The sequence below is a fragment of the Cavia porcellus genome, unplaced genomic scaffold (genome assembly GCF_034190915.1).
Source record: "Cavia porcellus strain 051 isolate PalLab524CR breed Dunkin Hartley unplaced genomic scaffold, mCavPor4.1 scaffold_2, whole genome shotgun sequence".
In the NCBI taxonomy this organism is placed as follows: domain Eukaryota; kingdom Metazoa; phylum Chordata; class Mammalia; order Rodentia; family Caviidae; genus Cavia; species Cavia porcellus.
Genome location: NW_026947485.1, coordinates 29956230 through 29978294, shown reverse-complemented (window position 1 = coordinate 29978294; position 22065 = coordinate 29956230).

Below are 22065 nucleotides of genomic sequence, written 5' to 3'. Positions count from 1 at the left end.
TTAAAGGTTGGCAATCTTCCTACCATTGGCAAAGTAACACTTGTTAACAGTTCCCCTTGTGACACGTTTCAGCATAATCACTGATTTCTGGAAACCTTATTTAGCACTTATGGATATTTTGAAATCTCTAAAGAATTTCTTTTTATAGACATTTTAATGTTCTACTCTAATTTTTTAAAGGTGTTCAGGTAGTTTAATTTTATACACTCAGATGGTGCATGTACCCAGATATTTATATGTGAAAGACAAAATGTTACAATATGTAGAACTATACTCTATAAATAATAGTTTGCTCATAATACCCAGAGTTTAATCACTCCATTTCTGAAACCTAATTGTGCCCAAATTCATTCAGAAAAATCTGAATATGCAAGTAGTATTCTGTTTGGTAAGTTGCAAGTTCATATAATTTAAAAACTGGTTAGGAAAAAACTGGCTAGAATGAGTAAATTCTTTCATAGTTATTTACTTCAAATAAAAATGTTCTGAAGGCTAATAAATTCTTTTTCATTTCATATGCAAATAATTTGATAAACAGCAAAGCTGAAACATAAAAATGAGTTTAGAACATTCAAATTATTTGATCTTAGGTTACTAACACAAAAGAACTAGTTTCCACCAATTAAAAAAAAAGCTTGCCAGGTGTGGTGGCTCACAACTGTAATCCCAGTGCTCAAGAGGCTGAGGTAGGAGGATCATTGCGAGTTCGGGACCAGCCAGGGCTACAAAGTGAGCTCAAGGCCAACCTGAACTGCATAGCGAGACCCTATCTCAAAAAAGACCAAAAAAAAAAAAAAAAAAAAAAGCTTGATTCTACACTATGCAAAATTCTAATGCAGAAATTTTTTTTAAAAGAGAAAAACACAAAACAAAACAAAGCGGTGTAAGGGTACAAGTAATACAGAACTACAAAAAAAAAAAAAAAAAAAAACCAGTAAGAAATAACCAGTTAATAGATTACATATTATCATCTTAGAGATAGTTGCTCAAATCACAGTATCAAAGCATACAAAGTGGACATTCAAACAGTGAGACTGCAAACAGTTGTGTTCAATGATCCAACCAAAAACATTAATATGGTCAGCTATTTAACACTCCTAAAACACACTTGCTGTTGTATCCTTTAGAGCTCTTTTTTTTCCCTCTCTTTTTTACAACAAAATCCACATATTTTGGGTTTTATTACTCCTTAGTTCTTATTACTTTTTTTTGGGGGGGAGAATAAAGTCAAATATGGCAAAACAAAGCTGTCAGTGAAAACCAAGGATAGACATAGCACATGATGTAAAACAGAGTACAAGGTTATCAACAATGGTTATCAACAATGTCTCTTGTTTCCTTAAAATGAATTGTCTAGCTCATTAGATATTATAAAGTTGAACAAAACAGTAGAGAACAAGACCAATAAAACTTAAGCATTGTAAACATTACAGGACTTCCAGAGGAGACAATAGTCAAATCAGAATGGGCATCTTAGTGAATCTTATTCCTTCAAAGTAGTTGCCTATACCCTCAAACTTGATACTATCATACAGAATGGAACAGAGTCTAATCAGTCAAAACAAGATAGTGGGAGTATTACAGGACTTCAAAACAAGTTAATAGGAAATCAAAAAAGTTACTATTATATATCCTGCTAATTTTTAAAATTTTTCCCCTTAATTGAAAAAAAACATAAAAAACAACTAAATAATTTTTTTAATGAATAAGGGAGAGATTGAGATAAAAGAGGACACAACAATATAACAATAAAGGTCAAAGCATGACTGTTTCAGCAACCTAGTGCTTCACCACCAAATAACCCAACTTACTAGTAGTTACCATAGTGTCTGTCTTTTTCCTTGAAATATTTGAATAAAACTTCATATACTATAGCTTCAAATATTTCCATATCAAGAAGCCCAGAATAAAGCCTTTCCAATTAATAAGTGAAAACTTTATAAGGCTTCAAGGCCACATAATGGGGAATCATGATTACCACATATTTTTATATATTTGAATCATTACTTACATTAGGGAAACTATTCGGTATTCGCACATGCGAGACTGGTTTATTTCACTGAAATAAATAATAGCTTTGTCTCTGTTAAGTTTTATATTCCCAGAGGATTCAGATAGATAACAGATGATGTATACAGATACTCAATACTGGAAATTAGGTAACATTAAGTCAAAGTTATAGAAGCACCCATATATGCAGTATTATCTATAGATAATGTCAATAAAAGCTGATATATCCAGTGATTGGCAATAGATTGATTCATGTAGCTACAAGCAGCCTTCAGAAAACCAGCAATCTTTCAGAAACTGTGGACAGCATTTTTGCTTTGTGTAGTCTAGTCACATGTGAATTAGTAGTACTGTATAGGACCTGAGACTCAGAAAAGTCACATAATTTAACATGGCTTCAACCTTAGCCATCTACTTCTGTTTTTGGTACTAGGGATTGAACTCATGACCTTGTACTTTCAGTTATCTATTTCTTGCCCTGCCTAGTGTTTATGTTGGGATCAAATATCAACATTTAATTGCATGCATTTTATTTATTTATTTATTTATTTATTTTATTTTTTTTGAGTCAGGATCTTTCCCATGCTGGCACTAAATTCCTAGGCTCAGCAATTCTCCTACCTGGGCTTGTTGAGTAGTTGGGATTAGAAGTATGCACTGTGTTCCACTCCTGTTTCTCTCTCTCTCTCTCTCTCTTTCTCTTTAAATCTTTTTGAGATAAGCTCTTGCTATGACGTTCAGGCTGGCCTTGAGCTCACTTTGTAGCCCAGGCTGGTCTCAAACTCTCAACAATCCTCCTGCTTCAGCCTCCAGGGTGCTGGGATTACAGGGGTGCACCACCATGCCTGGCTACCACTCTCATTTTGCAAAACAACTCCACTCTTACCATTATTTAAGATACACACTTGGAAAGTTTGCAAATGATATTAGTAATGGTGAAAAATCAGAAACAAACTATTCATAAATAAATATTGTGATTTGCTTAAAAAATTACTTTTTAAGGTTGGTGTGGCAGAGATTCTGGCCTAGCAGTATCTATTCACTTTTACTGCTTAGGAATATCCTTAATTCATTCAAGATGGTAATGTACCTAGAAAAACAAAACAAAACAAAACCCCTTCATTTTCCATCTGTCTTCCAAGGCAAGTGTAGACTATGACTAAGCTCTGGCTACTGAGATGAAAGCAGAGCTGGGCTTCTGAGAAGGCTCCTTCTGGGAAGCTGCCTGGACCTCGATGGCAAACTCTATGTTGCCTCGTCCTTTTCCTTTTCAATGTTAAACTTTAGAAATTTGGTTGGATCATGAAGTACCCCTGAGGATGGAAGCCCATATGGATGAAGGCGCTAAAAGACAAAACATTGATGAGCAGGGTGCTTTCATGGGAATGAAATCTTGCAGTCTCAGAGATCACAAGGGCCCCACAGGCCGTTTAGCACTACCACTGTTGTCTGATAAGTTTTAATAATTTTATTTTCAGCTGGGCATGTAGCTTATGCCTGTAATCCCAGCACTCAGGAAGCTGAGGCAGAATGATCACCATGAGCTCAGGCCAGCCTGCACTACATAGCAGATCCTGTTTCCAAAAAAAGGTGGGATTTTGTAGGTGAAATCTGACAGGATAATGCAGTACATGTATGAGAAGAGAGATTACACACAGTGAGTATCATGGTGTTCCTTGTTTCCCTCTGAATTCTGGTGGCCCCATAACAAGCAGGCAGTCACTGAGATGAAAAGCAAGTACAAGGAGAAGTCCTACATTTATGACAGATTAAGTGCGGTGCTGACAGCCCTGAGAAGCTATAAATTCCATTTGAACTAGAACTTGCTACGCAGGAAAAAGGCCACAGCGAGTCCTTAAAAACACAAAGATTTCTGTAGTAACATTTCTTCTTACGTTCTTTCCCTGTAGTGATCAACAACTTACCCTGAGATGAAGACATAGGAAAAGAAATTCTAGACAGCCTATTGCTTTTTGTGCGTCTGGTTTTCAGCGCAGGAGATTGAACCCAGGGCCTTGTGGTGGAGAGCTGGGCACTTGACTACTGAGCTTTAACACATCCCTGGCTCCTGTAGTTTCTTTTCATTTCAGTTCTTCTTTACTCATCAGTTGGCCAGAAGTAGAGAGTTGATAGATGGTGCATGACTAAGAAGTGAAATAAATAAAAGCAGTTGCTCTTTGTGCTATGCAATGTTTTCATTGTTCTGATAAGAACAACGTGGAAATGCAAATGCACACTATAAAATAGTAATTACGTAGACAGGCGTGTTGGTGCATACCTGTAATCCTAGGGCTCTGGGAGGCTCAGGCCAGGAGGGTTGCAAGTTAGGGCCCAACCGAGGCAACTTTAGAATCTTACTCAGGCCCTGTCTCAAAAAATACAATAAAATAACAACAGAAAAACAAACAAGGGCTAGGAATGTAGCTTAGGGAAAATGTCCTAGAATTCATTAAAACCTAATTATGTGATTTTAGTGACTCTAAACATACTAATTTTTTTCATATCTAAATTTTATTATTTCATTTGTTCAGTTGGTTTTTTGAGACAGGGTCTTGCTATGAAGCCCAGGCTGGCCTTGAACTCATAGCAATCCTCTTGCCTCAGTCTCCTGAGTGCTAGGTTTACAAGTATGCACCACTATGCCCAGCCTCTTATCTGCATTTGAGAACAGTATGACAGCTCCAGAGATGGACTTCAGAAGAAGAGTTTTCATATTGTATTTTATATTATTATTATTATTATTTTTTTTTTTTTTTTGGTACCAGGGATTGAACTCACAACCTTGTGCTTGCCAGGCAGGCACTTATGCCACTGAGCTAAATCCCAGGCCCTGTTTTTGTCTTTTTGAGACGAGTTTTCTCTATGCAGTTCAGGCTGGCCTTGAACTCACTTGGTAGCTCAGGCTGGCCCTAAATTTGTAGCAACCCATCTGCTTCAGCCTCCTAAGTGCTGGGATTGCAGGTGTGTGTCACCATGTCTGGCTCATTAAATGTTTTGGCTCAGGAGTGAATTTCTCAGTGATTTTAGTGTCATTGTTAGTCTGAAACATTGGACTAGAGTATGCATTTAAATCTTTATTTAATTTGAGATAGTGAAGACTTATTCTATAAACAAAATTTTGTAATTAATGAATAAGAGGGTCCTGTGTATGAAGAAAATTGTAGTGGGAAGTATTTACAACATCTTTAAATGTCTCAACATTTCTTTAGTTATTAGAAATAGGGAGCAAAATACTGGCAGTACAAAAACCAGCAGGCTCTGTGCCAGGAAACCAGTCTGGCAATTTAATATAATCAAACCTTAGTAATTAATTTTTCATTGTATTGTATTAAGTGATCTTAAGGTATTTAAGCAAGAGAGGCAGAAAAGGGAACAGAAACATCGGTAGTTCCTTAGCAATTTTCTTTATCATAGGGTAGAAACAGTCATGGAATCTACCCCCAGAGGTTAGACAAATAGCTATTTTTTTCTTCTTTGCTATTTAGTGGAGAGGAGAAAAAAAATCTCCAAGAGAAGCATAATAAAAAATTTTGTTTCTATGGGTATTCAAATAGAAGATTTATAGGCTTAGATATTGAGTTTAAGCATCAGACATTTCCTATCTACAAAATAAACAAATATGCAGAAATGTTATGAGACACAAAATTTCAATATGTTAGCTAGTCAAATTCTATATATAACAGGAAAAACCTACATTAAGAGTAAAAAATTAAGAAAATTAAGGAAAATGTTAGCTAAGTATACATTTTTACTAAAGCGTGTTTTTACATCTTTCTCTTTTCATAGTTAATAATAACTAAAAGTCACATAATTATATTTTCCTAATGAAGAGTATAAATTGCTGAAGGTAGTTTTTAGACCAGGGGTCTTCAAAAGTTTTTGCATGTATAATCGCAAAAGAATGCTGAAAAACAAAGGATCCCCTTGAACATTTTACATGGATCCCTAAAAATGTTTTGTCTAAAGTTTAAGTCACTGCAAAGAAAGTAGTTGATGGTGTATTATCATATGAATATGTTATGTTCTTTAATTTATATCAAATCCTCAGACCTGTAGGGTTAGCTTCCTCAGTTTATTGAACAAGTCCACTGTATACATACATTCCTGGAGAAACCAGTCTTCACTGTCAAACCTGTCATCTAGATTCAACTTACTGCTTACCACTCTAAAAAATCAAATAAATGAGGTAAGAGCTCTTTGAATCCTAATTCCACTGGAAAAAGACAGGAGAGGGAAAAAAAATTGGTAAGAGTTTGTTGCCTGGATAAAGTAAGGTTTTAGCTTTTACCAAGAAGTTCTTTGCTTTGAGGGGAGAAATGAGAAGAATCCCTCTCTGCGCTAGTACCTTTTAAAATGATCTGCTTCTAAGTCAAGGGTGAGATTTTTTTTTAACAGCCCGAAGCAATGCATCGAGGTAAAATTCAGGTTGGGAAAGAGAGAGAGACAGAGAGAGAGAGAGAGAGAGAGAGAGAGAGAGAGAGAGAGAGAGAGAGAGAGAGAGATCTAACAGGAGGAGGACTGTGAAAAGGAAGCTATGAACAGGTTTCAGGAGAGGGGCCTTTGGGAATCATAGATGTAGCAGTTGAGAATCTGCAAACAGGTGCAGGTTGCATGAAAACTATACATCACCATGTATTTTTGGAAAGTCTTCTGGGATCCTACCACTTCCCAGACTGAAGTCTGCTCTTCTGAATCCTTTTTGGAAGAGAAATGCCTGTGCTCCAAAGGTACAAGATGCCAAAGGTACAAGATGCAGTACAAGACAGAAGATACAAGATAGCCTCCAGTGGTCACCCATGCAAACAGCAGCCGGCAGTCCCAAAGGCAAACCACCCTCCAAGGCCTAATTCTTTCCTGTACGTGTTTGAATCATGTGTTGGATTTTTTAGAGATGAAAAAAGCTTATCAGGCACAAAAATATAATGCTAGGAAAGTTGAATAAATAGCAATGAGATTACTTTGCATTTTTCGGCTTTAGTAGTATAAGGCAGCCTCTGATGAAATGTGCTTAACTTATAATGATATTACATTACATGAAAAATTTAAAGTAATACCATATGTTGGAGGGTTTTTAAACATGTAAAAATTGTGCTCCTCCTTTGACATACAATTCCATGAAAATCTAAACTTCATAATAGATAAGCTGATGCAGGTTGAATAGCCCTTATCTGAAATGCTTGAGACAAGAAATGTCTGAAATTTCAGATGACAGTGCAGTGGGGGGAGAGGTTTGAAATATTTGCACATAAACAATGTCATATCTTGTGGGTAGGACCTGGTTCTGAACATAAAATTCATTTATGTTTTACACATAGCTTGAAGGTAACACATACATTATTTTAAATAAGTTTATGCATTAATTTTGGATTTCAGAATTTCAGATTAGGGTTGCTCAACCCATATTAGTACTAAAAGAAATGCATTACTTTATGTTAAGTTTTTTTTTTTTGCTTTACTATTCATTCCACAAAACATATAGATCCCTGTGTTCTCTAGGAATTGTAAAAACTTCTGAAAAGAGAAAAAGTTCAAATCTCTGCCAGTAGCAGGCATTTGTTGCTTGTTCTTTCAGCTTTTCTGTCTCCCATCTTCGGTTAGTATTTCCCCCACTTTGCTGGACGCAGTGACACATGCCTGTAATTCCTCCATTTGGGGACTGGAGCAGGAGGATTCCTATGAGGTTCAGGCCAGCCTGGGCTACAAAATAGATTCAAGGCCATCCTGAACTGTATTGCAAAAACAGTGTCAAAAAGACAGAAAACAAAACACAAAGCAAGCAAACAAACAAAAACAAAAAAGAAAAGAAAGAAAGAAAAATATTTCTCCATTTCTTTGAGGTATGTCTTTTCCCTTATTCCACATACTTTCAGGCCGTCATTCATGCTTTCCCACTGTTACGGATTAAAAACTGGTGGTCAACTTAACACCAGCTGAGTTAAATCAGCATGATGCTGAGTTAGATGGCCCCCTGAGGAAAGTTGCCAACATAAAAAAACAAACAAACAAACAACAACAACAACAACAACAAAAAAAAACATGGGGAGGAAGAATGGAGTTGTAGGTTCCTTTAAGTGCTGTTCTCTTGGAGGACCTTGTCATGGCTCGCTTCCCTGGAGCTTGGGACCTTGTCACTGAGAATGTCTGCAGTTCACTTTGGGGAAGCTGTGGTCCTTACTTTGAACATTGCTTCCTGGCTCCAGAGGGGAAGATGTGTGCTGTTTAATCTCCAGGAAGTTTGTAATACTGGCTTCCTGATATGTACTCAACTGTTCTCATCCTTGGAGGAGCTCAGGACCTCACTGTCACTGAAGATGGCTGTGGTACTTTTCAGGGGAGCTCTGGTCCTTATTTTGAGTGTCATTTCTTGGCTCTACTGCAGAACCCTCAGCCTACTGGCACAGCTCCTTCACTCCACTGGCATAGACTTTCTAGCTTCCACTGCTGACCTTTGGGCCTTCCCAGTGCAGATCCATGAAACCGACTTGTATGAGTCATTGCTGTAGGCTCTAGACCTTCAGTTGGACTCATGGGCTCTAGGTCTTCAGCTAGACTCATGCAGGACATTAGATGTCCTGCATTACTGTCCTATATTACTGTAGGATCCAGGCCCTTGGCTGGATTTTCTTGGTTTTTAGTGTTGCGGACAGATTTCTTTCACTTTCTTGTATTTAACTCTGTGTGACCATCATAAAATAATATAAATTCTGTGTCTTGTATATAATTGTTCTCCTTGCAGCTTCTGACTACACACCACCCTATCATAGGAGCTGACATGGGGACAGGTCTAATTCTAAGTCCCCCATCTTCCCGACCATGGACTGGTCTGGTGATGAGCATATGACCTGTAAGTGGACTAATTACAGTCCTTTTCCATGATATATCTATGAAATTAAGAGACTCAGTGAAGTTCCGAAAACACAGAAAGATTGAGTTTTGTGAGATTTCTTATGGAAGATGGTAAAACAGTGGAGTTTTCTCATTGGAGTCCAATGTGGAGCAAACCAAGTAGATAGAATAGACGATGAAAGACAGGCAGATACAAGTAAAGACATAGATAATAAAAAGGCTTTGAGCTTCCCAGATACACAGGAAAAGATTTACCTACATCATTGAGAGACCAGCAGGCTCCCAGTGGTTTTAAAAATTAGATGTTTAAAAGAAGTCACCAGAATAGATTCAACAAAGGGAACCTGTTTGTTAACTTTTAGGCAAGCAGAGTGCCATGGACTTTTTGAATGGGTGGCATTTTCTGCACTGCAAAGAACTGTGTGTAAAGGGACTAGGGAAGTGAGGTTAGAGGTTAGAGGAGTTGTAGCTGGGTTAAAAGCTTTGCCAGATTCGGGACAAGAAAAGAGGCAAGGTGGTGGAGGTAGAGGGGTACTGAGGCAGCTGCAATACCCATGTTTCAATAGTGCCACCATGTGGTTGTGACACCAACGGCGGCCTAACTCTACCCCACTGTCATTTTGGTAGACTGAGCTGTTTCTTAATTTTCTGCTATAGGGGTGATGTTAGGCAGAGCTGACTATCCTGTTGCTGAGATGTATGATTTCTTAGAGTGAGTGATGGGGCAAGGTTAGAAAGAAGGAGTTACAGGGAAGGAAGAGATATTCATGGCGTCAGAGAAGCACTCCTCGGATAACAGAAATAAGTCACTCCTCATTTTGTCCCTCAGATTGGAGAAGTATAGTTTATAAGTAACAGAGATGGTTGCAGTTGACTTCTACCATTTTGCAAGAGCCAACTTTAAGTTGTCAGTAGTTTTGCAAGCCAATTGCTAAACAAAACTGTTGTGAAAAATAAAACACACATGTCAGATTTAATGACAATAGATTTATTGGGAAAAGAGTGGGATGTAAACTCCACTTCTCAAATCATAGTTCAACTGCAACCATGTGTTGGCTATGGAAACAAAAGCTTGGCAAAAGTCAACAAACACATTCTGTAAGAATTCATTGGCTATGTGGATGTTACAATAAAAGCACTGTATATTTTATTATTATTTGTGAACTATATGCCACACATTTTTAAATCATAAAAATTTTAATAAACCTACATATATATATAAACACACATATATAAATGTAAATATGCTTTCTTGCATACCACTACTTCTAAGTTGTATGTTTAGAATGAATTGCTAATAATAACCAAACACAAATAATATATCATTTCAGTTCCAATCACACTCAGTTCCAGAGTAGTATGACTCTATCCTGAATCACATGCAAACAATGCTACAAAAAGGTCAAGGAATTTCCATTCAGTTTTTGCCTTAAATGTTTCGGAGACAAACAAGTAAGCAAATTCTCATGAAATCTCTGGTGATATTTTAAAACCATCCTGAAGTGCTAAATTCTGGAAGGTTACATTTTATTCCCACCATATTGTTCCAAGTTTATGTAATTGCTTAAGGGGTTACTCTCCCCCATGAGCTATGTTTTCATGGAAAAAATAGATGAGTACATTCTGCTTAATGACTACCAGTATAATGTTTGAGACTCTAAAAAAAAAAAAAAAAAGAAAAAATAGCTCAGCGGCATAAGTGCCTGCCTTGCAAGCAGGCAGTCATGAGTTCAATCCCTGGTACCGATAAAAACGAAAAAGACAAAAAAAAAAAAAAAAAAGAAGAAAAAGAAGGATGAGGTAGAAGTTTCTACTCTGAATGGCAAAAGGAACACAGCTTTTGATCTAGACACCATTAAAATGATAGAAAAGGAACAGGTGAAAAGGAGTTGAAATCAGAAAAACGAAGATAATTAAGAATTTTAAAAAAGGATGGGAAGTCACAAAATAGATGGAACCGTGTGATACATTAAACAGAGGCAGGAAACCAAAATGCAGACACAATCAAGAGCAACCACAGGAGCCGGAGCAGGGAGTCTGCCTAGTAGAGCTTACAGTGTTCTGAGGCTGGACAACTTCTAATCAAATTGCAAAGCATAAAAACAAGACAAAGATATCTGAAGACTCAGATACTCCTTTTCTTAGGAAGTTACATGATGTATCCATGAAGAAAAAGAAGGCAGAAGCTGGGCGTGGTGGTACATTCCTGTAATTCTAGCTTCTTGGGATGCTGAGGCAGGAGGATGGCAAATTTAGGGCTGATTTGGGCAACTAAAAAAGACCCTGTATCCAAAAAAAAAAAAAAAATTAAGGATATTCCCTGGGTTCATTCTCCAACATCACACACACACACACACACACACACACACACACACACACACAGGAAATTAGAAACAAAATGTGTCTCAATATAGAAAACATCACCAGGGATTATGAAAAGAAATCTTAAAGGCCTTACTGCTGCAGAGCTTGAAAAAGGTCTTTCCAAACTAGAATAAGAATTCAGTGGGGGGATAAAAAGAATATCTTTGGAATAAAGGAATAAATCCATGCTATTGGTGGAGTAAGTTAAAATATTAAAAGAAAGTATTTGGATATGGTCAGCATGTTCTGTCTCTCAGGGAAGAAAAGGATTAGAAACTCCAGGAAAACAAAAGGTCAAAATAAAGTTGTTCTCCAAAGGTCAAATCAATATAAACAAAACAGTATAAATTTTAGCAGTTCTGCTATATTTAGAGTACAAGGAAACACAGCATGCTACAAGGTAGACTAGAAGGAAAAACAGCACTTGCCTATGAAGGCAGAAACATTTTCCCTCATCCTGCATTGGATTTATAGTGAAAAAAATTAATATAAGTGAATCTCTTGGCTTTATATTGAATAATCTGTCCATGGGTATTGGGAGGGGAGGTTAAGACACAGTCTTGCTATGTAGCTCAGGCTGACCTGGAACTCACTATGTAGCCCAGGCTGGCCTCAAACTGTGGCAATTCCTTTGCCTCAGCTTCCCAAGAACCGGGACTACAGGTGTGTGCCACTGTGCCTACACTCCCATAGTTTAAATAACAGATATATTATTATGATTCAACTTTTAGAATCAATTTGTAGATAAAATGCTGAAAGCATAATTATGGCCATAGAATTTAAATCACTCTTGAGACTATAAATGAAAGATAAAGCTGGTTGAAATTGGTGGGTGGAAGTTAAAGGGATGCAAAAGCAAGTGTAGGGACACTACTAGCCTCTTTTCACATAACGGAGAATACAGGTGTTTGATCTTGGCGGCATTTAAATGATAATAAAGGAAAGGAAATAAAATCACAAAGATGAGAACTGAACAAGAATCATCAACATATAGGAAAAAATTTATGGAAGTCACAAAAGAGTAAAGAAACAAATCATTTAAAACTCACAAAATTTAAAAGACTGATATAATCATAAACCTGAAGAGGAAAAACAAAGAAATGAGATACAGATATAAATTGAGCAAATTAAATCCTCTTCTCCTAGAGTAGGTGATCAACAGACCAAGAGATGATAATATAGTCTTTTTTTTTTTTTTTGGTACTGGGAATTGAACTCATGACCTTGTGCTTGGCAGGCAGGCATTTAGGCCACTGAGCTGAAACCCTGGCCCCCATAATATAATCATATTATTTAAATTTGTGGAATTCTGCACTGTACTAGAAGTAAACTCCAAGTGGTTGAAAGCTGTAGCTTCTGGGGAGTGGAGTTCCCCTCGGTGTAATTATATACGATGACAAAGTGGGGCTGGGATGATAGCTCAGTTGCCAGGCTCTTGTGTAGCATGTATGAAGCCCTGGGTTACCAGCACCAGCAAAAAATTAATAATAATAATAAAATAGGAAAGGTGACAGAATTTTAAGTGTGACTGTTTGACTTTGATAGATATAAAATTTAAAGTAAGATAGTGGGGCAGTATAGATCCCACCCATATGTGAGCAGTGAAGTCAATTCATGCATGTTTAATTTTAACCCAACCATTTACTGGCTGTGTGAGTCTGAACCCGTTACTCAGTCCTTTTGCTCCTTACTATCTGTGTCACCTTGGGCGTGTTACTTAATCTCTCTGTGCCTTGCATGCTGTTCTCACTAGCAAAAAAACCAAAATGTGTAAAATGCTTAGCAAAGAGTCCAGTATATGGGAAATGTCCTGTTATTTAATTTTGAAAAAAACAACAACCAAGTATTTGTAAATCTGTGAAGGTGCTTATATATATGAATTTATCCTTGAACATAACTTTGGTAGAACCTTTTTAGGAAAGTTTTTGATAAAAGTTATTAAAATATAACACACATACTTTGTGAAGTAGCGATTCCATTTTTAAGAGCTTATCTGGAGATTTATGCTTTTTGTTCAGACATGTAAATTTAAGAATATTAGTTTCATCATTTAAAAATATTGGGGCTGGAGGTTTAGCTCAGTGGCATAAGCGCCTGCCTTGCAAGCAGGCAGTCATGAGTTTGATCCCCGGTACCAATAAAAAGGAAAAAGACAAAAAATAAGTAAATAAATATTATTAGTGCATGTTTGTATTACATAATGATTCATTGTAGGGAATTGGTACATGTACATAATATAACTTTTTTACTTCCTCCTCCCTTCCTCTCCCTTCTCTCTTCCTTCATTTCTTTGTTCACTTACCATTTGCAGAAGATTTATCTTCCTGTATCATTATAAATAGTGGGAAAAAATTAGAAATTGCTTAAGTAGAACCAGGATTTAGCTCAGCAGTTGAAGCACCTGCCTGTTAAGCATGAAGTGGTGAGTTCAATCTCCGGTACAAAAAAACAAAAACAAAACAAAACTTAAGAAATTGCTTATGTGAATTGTATATCAGTAAAATAAAACACTGTAGTTTTTCAAAAATATATATACATACTTCAAAAAATATATACACACTTATTTAAAGTCATCTGTAAATACAAAAGATGATACAAAACGAAGTGTCATCATGCTTCTGTTTGACTGGAAATGAAGCATGAAACTTATTCTGAGGTTGATTCTGGAGAGGTAAATGATGTCTAACATGAGCTGGGCATTTATTTGATTTGCCCTTTTAGTCTGCTTGAATTTTACTTATATGAGCATATAGAAATTTTTTAGGCATTTAAAATATTTCAAATGTGAGATACAACTACCGTTAACTCACCATTTCAGTTAAGATGCTTTTTGCTCAAAAGTAGAATAAAGCTCCTGTGTGATAATATCGGGGGACAGGGCTTCTGGAAGGCTATTACTAGAATTAGTGCCCTGCTACAAGAGACACCAGACAGATTCCTTGCCCCTCACCATGCAAGAGCACAGGAAGAAAGTACCCCACAGGCTGTCACTAGAAAGCAGGCCCCCATCACCTTCTTATATTTCTCAGGGCTTTAATCATGGGCTTTCTAGTTTCCAAAGCACTGAGCAGTAATTCCTGCTCCTTATATGCTACCAGTTTATGGCACTAAAAACATTTTTAATATGTGCATTGAAAATATACAACATTATGTTATGGAATATGCAGAGATGGCAAAATAATTATAGTAAAGCATATTAGCATCGCCATCATCTCCATAGTCATTTCTTTTTTGCTGTTGTTTTGTGCAAGAGCAGGTAAAAGTGTACTTATTTAACCAGAATCTCAAATACAGTAAAATGTTATGAACTATGGTCCTCATGTTGGTGTTACATCACACCTTGTTCAGCCGGTACCTCTGCTCCTTTAAAACGAGAAACCTCAGCTCCCCATTACCTCTGCCCACTATCCACAGTCACCACCAAAAGGTATATTTGATCTTTTTTTGTTCGATTACACATGTAAGTGACATAATATAGTATTTTTCTTTCTGTGTCTAGCTTATTTCACTGACTATAATGTCTTCCACTTTCATCCATATAAATAATGATAAATGGCAGTTCCTCCTCTTCTTCTCTTTCTTCTTTTTCCTTTTCCTTTTCTTCTCCTTTCCCTCCCTCCCTCCCTTCCTTCCTTCCTTTTTTCCTCCTTCTTTATCTCTTCTCTCATCTGTCTTCTTCTTTTGTTATTATTAGGTATTGAGCTCAGGGCTTTCACACTAAGGTATGTATCCAATACTATTCTAATATTTTTAAACTTTGAGACAGGGTGCCACTAAGTCATTAAGTTGCCCAGGCTGGGCTAGAATTTGAATTTGTAATTCTTCTGTGTTAACCAACTAGCTGGAATTGCAAATGTGTGCCACCACACAAGTATATTCTTTTTAAAGGCTTAATAAATTCCATTATATAGCATTACCATACATACATATATACATACGAAGAACATTACTTACTCCTCCATTGCTAATGGATGATATTTTGTTATAGTAACACAAACAGACAAAGACAAAATGAAACCCACAATTACGATGAATACTGATCAAAGGGGTAGAAAAAAATGCCCTAAAGTTTACACTATTAAGGACAACTGTCGTACTAAGAAGAAATCTTAAATCTGAAATACAAACATTCCTTGTTTAAAAGTTGTTTGAAATTATGAGTGAGGCTCACAGTTCAGATTTATGATCCACTACTTGGGTTTATATGACCTGCATTCAAACCTACCTTGCAGGAACATGAGCAGCAGTGCAGCCATCTGGTGGCTTCTTCCATAGTGCAGTACTGTAATTTGTGCTGATTGTAGTTTTACGTTTTGTTATGTACTACAGTACTACATGTAAGAGTTATGCAAATAAAAGCAAAGTCATCAAGTTGGAGCTTCCTTTAATCATTAGTGAGAACTCACTTAATGATGTAGTTGCAGGAACAGAACTCGGGTGTTAAACAAGGACTATCTGTACTCTGGTACTTGGTTCATGAATTCTTCCCTATGAGTTTAAGAGTAAGAGGAAGTAGACTTGGGTTTTAATGTAATATCAGTAGAATTGTAAGTATGGGTCCCCTGCCATCTAATGGTAGGAATCTATTTGGTGGTCTGTGTCCTATCATATCTTAGGGCACATGTTTTAGGGTCCATTATTAAGTGTAGTGAGATATAAGCAAATATTAGTATCTTTATTAGTGGTAACATGACCCCTGAGATAGATTCAGAGAAAAAGGAAGGATCATGATTAAATTACATGACATTGTTCCATAGAAATCTTAGTAGAAAAAGATATAATAACTCCTCAAATATCACCGATTTATCTTTCACCTGGCTAATGAAAGAAGTTATGTTACACATGGGGCCATCAGAGCCCCTCATGAGTCAAATTAGTTCTTGTGAAAGGGCCCCAGGGGCCTTCTCAATTGCATCCTGGCACAGCTGGAAAGCCTGGATCCAGGCTTTGTTTGCTGGAACATGGGACTGAGTAGCCAGGGAAACTTTCTTCTTTCCAGTTGATGTGACTGGACTATCGGCATCTGCTGAAAGCCTTACAAGGACAGAGAGGTGTAAAGATTTTCTGTTTTGTGGCACATGGTAAGGGTTTGCCAGTTCTCTTGAAGTAGCAGAACTATGGAGTTTTTGAATGAGTGAGGTGGGGTGGGAGCAGCTTTCTGATTTCTATGCATCTAAGCCCTTTTAAACCTGAAACTAACCATTAGAACAGTGGCTAATTAAGCTCCTGTCTTTAATTTCTAGACCTCTCTATCTGCCTAGAGCTTCATTCTGAACTAAGAATGATAGGCTTTTGATTTTGTTTTTGTGTTGCTGGAGATTGAATCCAGGCCCTTGTGTGTTCTGGGTAAGTGCTCTATCATTAAGGTATATACCCCCAATGCTAGGTTTTTTAATTGTCAGGCTTTCAGGAGACGAGGGTGGACCTCATGTAAGGGGATATTTTTTTTTGCTAGTAATGAAGCTTACTTGGTATCAGTCTGTGTGAAACCCATGAACATATAGCAGAGTACCTATATAGGAGCTTCTTGGAGTTTGGAAGCACCAGTATTGGAGGCACCAGTCTGTATTAGAAACAAACAACAGGGTGGAGAGTGCTTTACAGGGTCTCCAACTTCCTGCCTGCTGTAGCTGTATTCTGACCTAAAGCCTAAAGCTTTCTCTAAAACTGTATTTATTATGGCAGCTACTGGCCATACGTGGCCATTGAGCACTTGAAATGTGGTTGCTCTGAATTGAGATGTGCCTTAAGTACAAAATAGACATCATATTTCGAAGATTTAGTATGTCAAAAACAGTGTAAAATATCCTAATAATTTTTAGAATTGATTGTATGAAGAAATGATAATATTTTAAATATGTTAAATAAAAAGTATTATTAAAATAGTTTTAACCAGGCATGGTAATGTGTAATCCTAGCACTTGGGAGGCTGAAGCAGGAGAATTGTTTTGCGTTCAGGGTCAGTCTGAGCTACATGGTGAGTCCAAGGGCAACCTGAGCTACATAGCAAGACCCTGTCTCAAAAAAACCAAAACCCAAAAACCAACCAACCAAATAAAAAACATCAGATAATTTCATTTATTTCTTGCTACTCTTTCAAAGTGTGACACTCATCATATTTTTTGGCATAGTACTGTATCAAATCTTCAGTGGGAGAGTAGGCCAGTGAATATTAGTGGTCAGAGGCTAAAAAACTAAAACTTGTAAATAGCCCTCAATTCTGAGGAGGCTCCCTCTACACTCAAGGCATTAAAAATTGAATTTTTCTTGGCAAAAAGATGAAACTAAACATTCAGTTCAGTCTACAACTTTCAGCATCAGCAATGCATGAATACAAGAGAGACAAGATCCAGGGATCAAATAAATATATCAATTTAGAGGGTTATAAGCCTAGAGTTAATTAATTTCTGGGAAACAGTAATAATATTTATAGCCAGTGCTCAAATGAGTGAAAAGAGGTTGTCTCAAGAGATATGAGCAATGCTTTAGCTTCCTTAGAGAGCTAACCTTCTGATGAGCCCATCAAATTTAGTACCAGAGAAAACTCTTCTTCTCCTTTCAAAATAGGCTTCTACAGTTCCATGTACTTGGAAAGAATGAGATATTAAACTCTAGCTGGCAACAAAGCAGTTGCAACAATAGAAAAAGCAAAACCCAGAAAACCATCAAGGCACTGGATTTCTGACACACTCACCTCAATGACTAGAATCAGCCTTTCTTCTCTGAGATGATCTTGCCATGTTGTCAGGAACTGGAGAGTGTTTATCAACTCTGACTCTGTGGCATTAAGTATTTTGATTCAGCTGTGCACCCAGAAGGCTGCCTCCCAGCACATGGCAGCATTTGGGATACGCTGGGGTTTGAATGTTGAGTGTCAACCAAAGGCCCATGTGTTAAAGGCTCGGTCCCCACCCTAGGCTACTGCCACAGAGAGCCGTAGAACTTTAAGGAGGTGGAGTCCAGAGAGAGGTCATCAGGTTATCAAGGTATGCACTCAAAAAGGATTGTGGGGTTCTGTGTCTGTCTGTTTCTGTCTGTCTCTCCCTGTCTTCTCCACTCCTTCCCTCTCCCTCTCCCTCTCCGTCTCTCTCTGTCCTTCAGTTGGAGATGTGATAGTTTGCTCTGATATGTGCTTCTCTATTGTCACCCACTGCCCTCACCAGAGGACAAGCCAACGAGGCCGCCTGATTTTAGACTCCAAATCCCCCCCAAACTATGAACTAAATAAATCTCTCTATATAAAGTTTGTTGTCTCAGATATTTCAGTGTAGTAGCACATAGCTGACTAATGTAGGATTCATCACTCCTGGCCAAAACAGTCAGCGAGCTTTGTTTACTTCATGCGGGTTTCTGCTTGGTTTCCCATTTTTCCTTCTTTCCCATTCACTGTCAGATCTCTGCACACAATAACTGCAGCCTTAGACTCTAAACTTTCCCTCAAGAACTTCACCTCACACCTGTTCTACCAGATCTTTATTTGTCCTTCCTCAGGTATCTAAAAATAGAGTTAATGTGGAAATCCTGAGTGTTATCTGTTGAAAGATCTACTAAGAAGATAATCCTTAGCTGGCCTCTGGGAATTTGGGCTTGGAGGAACCCTGCCTACTGAATCTGTAATGAGCTTCTCTGGCTGACATTATTTTACATATGCCTCCAGGATTCCTTGCTGAGAAATTAAGCATGTCCTGCGTAACTCCATTGGGGAGAGGATAATTAAAATCTTACACTTGGTTTCCTCTGGACTTTGCCCCATTTTTCTTTTATATGTGTGAGTTTGCTTTGTATGTTTCTGCTGTAATAAATCATGGCCCTAAGTATGACCACATGCTGACTCGAGTCCTAGTGAATAGCTTAATCTGGGAATGGTCTTGGTGACCCTTGCACATTAATCAGCACATCAGGTAATATACAGAACCGGAGAAGTAATTTTTATTTCTCTTTCTCCTCATCCTCCTCTTGTCTTCTTATTCTTCTCCACTCCCTCCCTCGCCATTTCTTCCCTTCTCGTCCCCACCCCGACTCCTTCTTTTGAAGATACTGAGGATTGAACCCTGGGCCCTTTCATTGAGCTACATCTCCAGTTCTTTTAAATTTTTTTTTTTTAAATTTTTGAGACAGTCTTGCTAAGTCACTAAGTTGCTCAAACTGGGCTTTTCCTTGTGATGTTCTTGCCTCAGCCTCCCAGAGGGCTGGCATTATAAGTGTGTGCCACCAGGCCTGAGGCTGACTGCCCTTTTTGAAGAGTTAGGGAATTGGAATACCTGGACACGTGGAATACCACACAGTGTGGTTGGGAGATTCAAAAGCACTAATGCTGAGGCTAGTAGGCAGATGAAACAGACTTCTCAAAAGACCCTTGTTAGAACAGGTCATACATGCTGGGCATGGTGGTGCATGCCTGTAATACCAGCACTCGGGAGGCTGAGGCAGGAGGATCACTGTGAGTTTGAGACCAGCCTGGGGTAACTAGTAAGTTCAAGACCAGCAAAAAAAAAAAAAAAAAAGTTATATAAGTGTCCTTTAAAGAGATCTGTGGAGGGCTGGGGATTTAGCTCAGGGGCATATGCACCTGCCTTGCAAGCAGGCAGTCGTGAGTTCAATCCCTGGTACCGATAAAAAGGAAAAAGACCAAAAAAAAAAAAAAAAAAATTAACAAAAAAGAGATCCGTGGAAGAAGACTAAGGGAAGTTTGGAGGATTCAGTATAGAAGAAAGACAATCCTTAACAAAATCTAAGGTCAGATCCTGAAAAAAGGTGTAGGAGTCAAAGGTTCATCCAGCCTGAATCACATAAGCTGAATGGGAGAAAACCAGGAAAACAAAACAAAATTTGGGCTGGGGATTTGGCTAAGTGGTGGAGTTCTTTCCTTGCGTGCATAAGGCCCTGAGTTCCATTCCCAGCACTGCAGAAGCAAACAATAACAAAACAAGCAAACAAAACCAAAATCTCCAAAGTCTAGTATTAGTATGAGCACAAACTTTCTTAACGAGTATCGCTCTTGATAAAACTACAGACAAGAATCATTTTAGGGACAAAAAGTTCATAAATGGAGAGTGAAAAAAGGATGGCATTACTGAGTACTGTTTTCACTATTCTACCCTTGAAAATGCAAGTTCTTTATATAGAACAGGAGCATTTTTGTCTCACAGAAAACCAGAGTTCAAATTCCCAATAGGAAGGCAGCTCCTAGCCACGGCATGGTGAAGCACACTTGTGCTCCCAGGGCTCTGGGACACTGAGGCAAGATGGTTACAAATTTGAGTGCAGCCTGGGCAATTTAGCAACATTTGTGTCAAAAATAAAAAGTTAAAGAAAAATGGCTGTGGATTTAACTCAGTGTGAAGGTGCTGGGCTCAATCCCCAGTAGCACAGGGGAAAAAGAAAGAAAGAAAGAAAGAAAGAAAGAAAGAAAGAAAAAGAGGGAGACAGAAAGTGAAGAAAGCAAAAAAGTGGGCAGTTCCTGCAGTTATGAGCGTAATCATTAGAATCAGATACTTGGTGTTAATAACTACATGCTAGTTATTAGCCATGTAATCTTGGATAAATTCACAACCTCTTCATGCTCTCATTGCCTCATTTAAAATGCAAATAATTATAATGACTTCATAAGGGTTACTGTAAGGACAATCTGGATTAATCTATGTAAATGATTTATGTAATTCCTAGCATATAGTATGTGTTCAAGAAATGGAAGATATTATTACTATTGTCGTATTACAATAATACTGGTTCTTGTGCTCTTAGAAAGTGAATTCATAGGTAGTTATAACACCCTGAGGTATGTGGGCCATGGTGGCACACATCTGTAATCCCATCACTTGGGAGGCTAAATAGGAGGACTGCTATGAGCTTGAGGCCAGTCTGGGTGTTATGGATTAAAAACTGGTGGTCAACTTAACACCAGCTGAATTAAATCAGCATGGTGCTGAGCATGGATGTTCCATGTGAGGAAAGTTGCCAGCATAAATATAGATGTGGAGAAGGCAAGTGAGGCGTTGTGGGTTTCTCTAAGTGTTGCTGTTTGAGCTGTTGGTTGTCCTGGAGGAGCTCGTCATGACTAGCTTCCCCAGTGTGACTTTGACTATTGTCATCGGAGAAGCTTGGACCTTTGTTTGTGAAAGTGGCTCACTTCAGAGGAGCTCTGGTCCTTATATCGAGCATCACTTCCTGGCTCCAGAAGGGATGATGTGTGCCATTTAATCTCCAGTTCCTCATCTCACTAGCTTCCTGGCATGTACTTGACTGTTTTTATCATTGGAAGAGCTTGGGACCTCTGTGTCACTGAGAATGGCTAGGGTACTTTTCAGGGCAGCCCTGATTATTATTTTGAGTGTGACTTCTTGGCTCTGGTATAGAACCTTCAATCTACCAGCGCAGCTCCTTGACCCCACTGGCACAGACTTTCTGGCTTCCACTGCTGACCTTTGGGCCTTCCCAGCATGGATCCGTAAAACAGATTGGCGCAAGTCCTTGGCTCTAGACCTCCAGTTGGACTCATAGGAGGCATTGGCATGGGCTCTAGGTTTTCATTTGGACTCATGCAGGACATTGCTGTGGGATTCAGGCCCTTGGCTGAATATTCTATGTCTTTAGTATTGTGGACAGATTGCCTGCACTTTCACATGTTTAACTCTGGGTGACCACCATAAAATAATATTATAAATTCTGTGTCCTGATTCAAATTGTTCTCCTCAAACCCCTGACTACAACACTGGGCTACAAAGTGGGTTCAAGGCCAGCTTGAACTACACAGCAACACTCTATCTCAAAACCAAATACCTTGAGGTATGGTAGTATGCCTTGTAAATGAGAAAAAATAGAATATCATTTAAGAATTTAGTAAAT